Genomic DNA, 9,073 nt, shown 5'->3' with positions numbered 1-9,073 from the left:
TTGGCATTTAAAGGCTAAACAACAAAAAATATTGTGACGAAGGACCTTACCACCGGTTTCCGATGTTGACCAATCTTTTCAGACATTGACTTGCCTCAATTTCTAAATGGCACTCCTATTCTAATTTTTCCCTCTTTTTTTGCCCTACTTTGACAAATTTTTCCCTCCTAATTCCCCTTACTTATATCTGCTTCTTTGTACCCCAAATACCATTTCTGCCTCATCTCCCATTTCTTATCTCAATTTTGGCTCTTTCAATCAAAGGTTAATTAGGATTTTGCAAGCTTTTGTTCAAACCCTTTTCATTTTTGGATTATTTTGTAGTTGGGAATCCTCCTTCTTGCTCTGCTACGCTGCTTTGCTCTGCTTTTCCCCATTTTTGAAAAGTTTTGTGTTAGTGCAATGAAGAGATTAAAGATGAAAATTAGGTTCTGTTAGTTTTGATAGATTAGACTTCTGCTTAAAACGAAAAAAAAAAAGTTTTTAAGGATATATCATATATGACTATATGAGTATGTAGTTCACCAATGACATGGATAATAATTTGGGGAAAAGACAATTCCCATCAAAATAAAAGCAGCAGTCAAAACCTGTACGGAAGAGGTAGCATGGGAAATAAGTGGGACCGTCGCAAATGTTTTGGTAACATAGTCAAGTAAAACATGTCTGCCCAGTCCAACTTTTGCTCCTCAGATACAACAAAAGCTTTGCCCAAACCCCTCCACGTCTGTTGGGCTCTGCCAATACTTCTTTTTCTCATCCATTGGAAGATTGAAAAATTCTTGCGTCTCTACTTTGAACTTGTCCAAAAGTGAAGAGCTCACTCCATGATTTACCAGCTGCACATTTCAATAGTTCCATTATCTCTATGTATTAAGTATTACTAGTGTTTAGGCCGGTCGATGCATCAGGTGGTTATATCTTTTATTTATTAATATTTTACTTTGAAATAATAAAATCAAGTACAACTTGATTTAGTGGTTAACACATTAAGTCATCTCATACTCATTTAAAAAGTTATGTCCTTCATTATGTGGATTTCGAAAGTTCTCTTTTCATACATCATCATTAATTTTGATTAAATAAGCAATAATAGTATAGTGGAGTTATGGTTGTATCCCTTTCTTTCATACTTGAGGTTGTGGGTTCGAATGTTCACGTATGCTTCCTTTTTTTTTTTTACTATATGAGAAAGACGTGGATAGAATGTTACTCAATAAGGGATGGTGACACATGACATATATACGTTCTAAGGAATGCTTCTCAATATTAGGGATGGCAATCCAGTCCGAATCCGATCTTAGTCCGGTCCGATCCGAAGGAAAAAATACGAGTTGACTCCGACAAAAAAGTAACCCGACTCCGACTCCGTTTAAAAAATCCGACTCCGAGTCGGAGGAGGGTCGGAGTCGGATCTCATAAAATAATCCGACTCCGACTTTGAGTCAATCAATCCTTTTTTTTCTTATTTATGTAATGTATTATTTATGTATAATCTGACTTCGACTTTCAGCCAATTGTATTATATAGGATTTTCCGATAGAAAATATGATTGTTAAAAATAATAGTAATAATTAGATTATTTATACTATATAAGATTTCCATATGATGATTAGAATAAAGTGAAATAATTAAATTATTGTATTATAGAAGAATATTCTATTATAAAAAATTGGAAGAAAAATAAGTCGGATCAGGTTCGGAGTCGGATGTCTGGATTTTAAGTCGGGTCGGATCTCGGAGTCTGATGTTCGGATTTTAAGTCGGGTCGGATTCGGATTTTCAAAGTCGGGTGTCGGAGTCGGAGTTGGACTCAGATATAAAATCCGACTTTCTGTAGGGTCAGAGTCGGATTATGCATAATCCGGTCCAAGTCCGACCCGTTGCCATTCCTACTCAATATATTAGACGTGGATGTGGCCTAGGCCCATATTTAGTACAGACTTATGATCAAATTTTGTTTATAGTATTATCGTAAATATAAGGGTAGTATTGTAGTGGTCAACACTGCTCTTCAAATGGTATCATGCATACATAATTAATTTTAATGAACATACAAATTTCTTTATTTTTAAGGATGCAAGGGATATGTTTAATAACATTAACTAATCACAACACATATTTGTAATTTTGTGGAAACATGAATCACTAAGAGATGTTAGATCATATGGTGATTCTTTGAAAACCCTTACATAAGGTCAGGGGTTCGAGCCTAGACTTTAGCATATTTATTTTTTAAATAATGACCACTTGACTTTGTTGGTTAGCAGATACGTGGCAAAATTCTGGTGGCAGGAGGAGGGTCCCACGTGGCACATCAACGTTGTTACGCACGCCTTTTAATATATTTGTATAGATTGCACCCCTTTTATATAATACAGGGCTACAGGGATTGCGAAATAAAAAAAAATCAACTTTTTGGTAGTCCATCTGAAGTTCTTTGATTTATCTAAAGAATTCTCTAAAAAGTCCGAAAATTTCTTTTTAAAAAATCTGAAGTTCTGTTATTTTTTTTATGGAATAAATATAAATTGGTTGATTAATACAAACTGTAAACTTTCTATATATATTTTTCAAGAAATAGAGATCAATTTGATATTTTTTACAAAAAAATTTCCCAAAAAATAACAAAAAGGATGATAGAGAATGATAAACTTTTTCTACTTGTTCATGGTTCAAAAAGTCAAATATAAATGGTTTGTGAAGATCATTATGTAGAGAAGACAGAAAGGATGAAAGAGAGGGATGAACCAATTATTCATGCAAAAAAATGAATAGATAGGATACAAAATAACTTATTATGTACTGGAAATCATATGATATAGTCGATTTTTATTTATAGTTAATTTTGTATAATATAATCAATTTCCTATATAGTCAGTTTTCGTACGATATAGTCAGCTTGTGTCTTATATAATCAGTTTTAATGTGATATTAAAGTTAGTTTGCGTGTACAATAAATTATTGTAAACCTTATCTATCCCAAACATTTTGTTATTCATGAACCAAAAAAATGGGTTGTTCCTCTCTCTCTCCTTTAAATTATAATCACAAATCATGTATAACTTTGCTTCTTAGCCCTCAAGAAATTAAAAAAGTATTGATCTTTTATTTACATTTTGGATAATCAAGAATGTCAAAAAATTATGCCAAAATAAATCTCTATTTTAGAGAACAAAAAATAACTTTTGGTAATTCTATTATTTTGAAACATATTTCTCGAGATATAAATAATGTTTGTTTGAATGCATGTCAGATTTTTTTTTTATTATTTTACCTTTTCTATAGTCTAAAATGCACCGTTTTGGAGTTTTGTTTCACAAAATTCTTTTCGGGGCGTCTTGAGTTGTTTCATAAAATTCTTCAAAACAATGCATTGTGTACTAGAGAGGCTTTTTTATTAACGACGACACGTGTCTACTATAAAAAAAATTTACCCGCACCGTGCAGAAATGCGAACGTAGCGTGAATTAAATCATTTCATCTCATTCATGATTAAAGGAAAAAATAGATGTTCATCCATATGAACCATTTATTCGGTCATGATTTAAAAAAATGTGTAATTGCAAAGTATCGAACACATGACATTTCAACTTTGAAATGAAAAGTAAGAGCTTAATCATCAATACACTATGATTTTGTTGTCTAATGTATCAAATAAAATATGATAAACACTTGTAATAATTATAATTAACTAAAATGACTTAAACAAGTATATACATCTATAACACTCTTATTACGTACCTTACAAGAGAATATTGATGTTATATTCTCTTACCACAATTCCTTTTAACGTATATTATTTTTAAGTTCAAACCTTTCAATATTTTTTTTACTTATCATGTTGTGACGTGAATTTTTCAAAATCTGAATGGACAAAAAATACGAAAAGCATCAAATAAATTATGAAATTTGAAAATAATAACATGGTAGGTGTTTGCCGTGTACTCCTAAAAAAATATAATTGACATACTCTCATGCACACTAAGCAAGTATAATGGATGTATGGATCGTATCCACGGGGAGCAAAGGAACTTGATCTGAAATTAGTGAAGTAAGAACCCTAGTACTCCCTCCGTTTCCTAAAGATCTTCTCTCGTTCCGTTTAAGGGTGTTTCCAAAAAATCTTCACTCTTTTGCTTTATTCCTTATTTAGCAAAACAAATTTCCCTATTTACCCTCTCATGTCACTATCATATGGTCCACCATTACATTATTAATTCAATTTTACTCCCTTTCTCTCTCCTACTTTAACCCCTTTTTATTTGTTTATTTATCTTAACCCCTTTCTCTCTCCTACTTTACTCACATCATGCCCCACACAACTTGATTTTCCTTGGTATTTGTTGGAACAGTAAGTGGGAAGATCTTTAGGAAACGGAGGGAGTATGTGCTAAGGCCAAAGTAACCGAATTGGGGTATTTAGAACAATATAAGTAAAATAAACTACGCACGGTATTAAAACACGAAGAGATTACAATATAAAAAGGCTTTGGACTCGATTAGCATCCACCCTAACCTAGTTTGTGATCACGAAACCTTAACCCTCAACACTTCCTAAGGTCACCTATCGAGAAGTCTAGACCTCTATCCTCCTAGATCGTGGTTAAACACACGATCCGCGTGGTTTGAACCACCCTTACTATGACTTAACTCAAATGAATCGTACTTAAGTCCAAACCAAAGTAGCATTAAAGTCGAGGAACACGATAAGATTACTAGTGTTATCAAAGCAATAACATTCAAATAATAAGCAATGCTTCTCTAAGTGCACAAGATTATTGTTCAGCATTTAATCAAACACCTAGTATCCTACATGGAGCTAGGAACAGAACAATTCGATTATGCACCTAGAATTAGCATTAAATGAATCACACAACGATACTAGTAACGTTCCTAGCAAAGATTATGCAAACATCATGGAAGTAAATACAAGAAGCATCACAATGACCATAGAGAAAATAGAGAGTAAGAAGTTCTCACAAATAGATTAGAGCTTCAACAACCAAATCCAAGAGAGAAGTTTAAGCTAGCAAAGCCATAGAATTCATTACAACTCTACCAACGAAGATAAGAAGAAACTTTGTAAAGCACTGTTCTCTTTCGCCCTTCTCTCGTAGTTAGAACAAACACTAAAAACTAACTTCACAACCTAACCCTCCAAGGGAGGAAAAGAAAACAAAAAGGCGCTGACACATGGGTCGCGACTCGCGTCCAAGGGCAGGTCGCGACTCGCGACACTGATCGCGGTTCGCGACGTATGATCTGCCTCTAAACCACCAAAACCAATCACATAGTGGAAAAAGGGAAAGAACTTGACTTTTGAGTAAGCCATGAAGCTGTAGACAGAGTGAAGAGGATCCTCGGACGACGAACAAACCAAGAAGCTTGAACCACGGACCTCGAAACTCGGAGCTCGGACAAAGCTCGGAAACCTCGGAAGATACGCCATAAAGGAACCAAGGACAAGGACCCCGGGGCACAAAAAGTGATCGGAGGGCCAAGATGGGCTCTCGAATAAGCCACCATGCAAACCGCTCCCTAGAATCCTCAAAATATAACATCCTCCGACAACACCTGCTAACATCAAATCTCTCCTAAATCCCGATACTAAGCTCCAACCGACACCAAGAACAACCTGAAATTCGCCTAAGATTGGCGGATAATTTGGACACATCATAACATATTTGTTTATTGTAACTGACCCGAGGCACTGTTCGGACAAAAAAAAATATATAATCACGTTAAAATGAGGGATAAAAGTGCCAATAATGGTATGACTTTCTATTCCCACATGGGAGACCAAGATTTAATTCTTGGTGGAAGCAGAATTTCAATATTGTTGGGGGAGGGGAAGGGGGTTTTGGGACTTGTTGGGCATCTGGGTGAGTGGCCCTGTATAAGGACAGCTCAGAAGAAATTATTCTTACCACGAGTTCTCGAAAGGAGCTCAAAAAAAGGGGACTACTAGTATCCTATGAAATACTCTCACAAGTAGAAAAAGGACGATTTTCGCCCCCCCAAGTGCGTCGCACTACAACGGAAACGACGCAAAAATTGAATTTGCGTCGCATGGGAACCAGAGTGCGACGCAAAACAACTACTCACAAGCACCAGATACGAGTCATATGCGTCGGTTCCAGATGAAGTGTGACGCATATCGCTCATGTGCGTCGGACCCCGAGACCCATCCAATGCACATCGTTGACAACTATCTGTGTCACACGTCGTTAAGGTGCGTTGCAAATTATTAATTTGCGTTGGACCCTAAGCCCATGCAACGCTCATCAGTTGGGCCGCCCTAACAAATATCCATTTCACCCTCTCCCTCTTAACCTGAAAATTCAACACCCCATCTCCCTCTTAACCTAAAACTCCCTCTCCCATCATTTGGGCAGCGTCTTTCTCTCTCCCTCTCTTTGCCTCTCCCTCTCTCTCTCCCTTTCTCTCTCTTTCACTCGTCAAAATTCATCATCTCCCCATCTCAGGCAACTCGAAATTCATCTAAGGAAACTCGAAATTCATCGTCTCCCTATCTCAGGCAACTCGAAATTCATCTCAGGCAACTCCGTTCGTTCGTTTCATTTCGTCGCTTTGGTATTCTTTCTTTTCCTATATTTTTCTTCCTTTATTCGTTTCATTTCGTGTTTTGCATGTGTTCATGGATTTTAATTCAGATATAAGTTCTATGGAATTTAGTTTTATTATCTGTTTTAATATCATTTCATTTTTTATATCTGATTTTTTTGTTATTTTTATGGCATTTATCCTAGTCTAGGGTTTATTTTTCAGATCTAGGATTTTTTTTCAAATTTTCAGTTTTGAAATTCCTTTTCTCATTTTCAGATCTGGATTAGCAGCGTCAAAAGGGTACTGATGTAGTGGGATCGTTCGGATTGTTACAACCTCTAGCAGATGGTTCGAAATAGATTCTAAAGGAACCTATTTCACCAAGTAGTGCTAATCTCTCCCTTTTTAGAATGGCTCCAATCACTACATTTATGGTATGGTATTGTCAGCTTCTTTTTGAAGTCTTTTCTCCGGTGAAATTTCGACTGTAGTTGCGTTTGAGGTGAAGATCTGGATGTGCACCGCCACCCGAAGATTACATGAAATTCTCTCTTTTGTGATTTTCAGTAATTCTGTAATCTTCTCTATTTTTTTCTGTAATTTTCTCTTTTTGATTTTCAGTAATTTTATTTAATTAATTTTCTGTATTCTTTTTTATGTAATTATCTCTTTTTCTTTATTTTCTGTAATTTATTATTACAAATCTACGATTTTTTTGTGAAGAAACCAAAATCTTTATTGCAAGTTTGGAACAGTCTCATTCCTAGTTCATAAAATTATTTTTTTAAAAAAAAAAATTGCAATTTGTGTCGCACGTAGCCCAAGGTGCGACGCAAGTCACTCATCTGCGTCGCACCCTAGGCGATGTGCGACACACATGACCCTCTGAAGCTCTGTGTTGGGCTAGGGAGAGCCATCTGCGTCGCACCGTATACAACGTGCGACACAAATAGCTGAAGATCTGCGTCGTTTTCGCATTCGGCACAGATCATTTATAGGTCATCTGCGTCGAGACTTGTGCCGTCGGACCTAAGTCCGACGCAAATAGGGGTCTCGGGTCCGACGCAAATCAACCTTTCTCTACTAGTGTCTCTACGTTTCAAAATATAGTTTGTGTTTCTATATTGAGAGTCAAACTTCAAAATTTTTAACCAAATACTCTCACTAATGTATATAAAAAAGCATAGTCATGTGGGGTCTTGGTAGATTCAGGTCAATTAGTACATTCACAATATTAAACCAAGGATGTCTTGGCCTAGTGGTTAAGATTGAGGTGCTGTGAACGATAGGTTAGAGGTTCGAATCCCCCCTCCCTTTCTTTGTACTTTACTGCCTTTGTGGCTCATATGGATTAAAAAAATTCACAATATTAACTTTTTAGAATTTTTTTCCCTCAATTTTTTTTCTACTAATACAAAATAGAAATATCGTTGGTCAAAAATACGTCTTAAAGACTGTGCAAAAAGAAACATGGGACGAAAAAGTAATCCATGATTTCTTTTTTTGAACTACTTTTACTTTTCACAATATTCAAGATCGAATCTTGATTATGATTTTATTTTTTTTGGTAATTAAGTAATATATGATTTTTTGTGGGCTTGGCTATGAATTTTTCTTATTGATTGTTATAAATTATGAATATTACATTATTGATAGTATTGTCTTGTAGACAGGTCAATAATAATTTCGTAGTACAAAATAACTTAAAATTTCAAGATATGATATATCAAAATTGACCAAAAAAGTGGAAGTGAAAAAACTAAAAATGAACAGTAGAAATTATATTTGGAGAATAGTTAAACCTGGAAAAATCCCCACTCTTGGCATGCTGAATGCAACTTCTTCAGCTCAACTTCATCTTCAGTTATCAAATTTTCTAAGTTGATGATGGGTACTTGAAGTTTATCATCATTAGAATTTTCATCTTCTTCATCAGCGGATGCTAATATTATTGATGGGTCTTGATCAAACCGAACATATCTTTCTGGAATTTCCGTTGCACAATTTTTGACTAACTCTTGAACACTTGGTACTAGAATGGATTTTCCTAAGATCACATTTTTTTCTCCACCTTCCATCTCTCTCTCTTAACTTCCTCTATGACAAGTATGGTTTATGGATGGAGTCTTTCGTCATTTGGCTTATTAAACTACCCCTTGATGTCTTGATGATTATTAATTTGAACAGAACATTCATATGTACTAATTAACAATATACTATGGGGAGAGCCAATCATAACATGGGAATATTCATATTGGGAATCGTCATTTGGTTTTTCTAACTACCCCTTGATGATTATTAATTTGAACACAACATTTATATAGTGGTGTCAGAAACATATCTGATCGATGGGTCAACCTAATATTGACCTGAATTGAACCTGATTCGACCTATAAAGATCAGTCCCCAGACTCAAACGAAACCTGATATGGGATTACCTACACATGACGAGCATCTGGCAAGATCATTTTATGACTTGAACGCACAAACTTGCATTTAAACC

General features: G+C 35.3%; 1 pseudogene; it reads right to left on the bottom strand.

Annotated features, from left to right (window-relative positions):
• Positions 1–466: 466 nt before the first annotated feature.
• On the bottom strand, positions 467–8,843 carry LOC104885145 (protein SRG1-like; annotated as a pseudogene).
• Between the last annotated feature and the right edge of the window lie 230 nt (positions 8,844–9,073).

This window comes from Beta vulgaris, chromosome 8 (genome assembly GCF_026745355.1).
Source record: "Beta vulgaris subsp. vulgaris cultivar EL10 chromosome 8, EL10.2, whole genome shotgun sequence".
In the NCBI taxonomy this organism is placed as follows: domain Eukaryota; kingdom Viridiplantae; phylum Streptophyta; class Magnoliopsida; order Caryophyllales; family Amaranthaceae; genus Beta; species Beta vulgaris.
The sequence above is the reverse complement of the archived record's forward strand: the minus strand, read 5'-3'. Positions and strand labels throughout refer to the sequence as shown.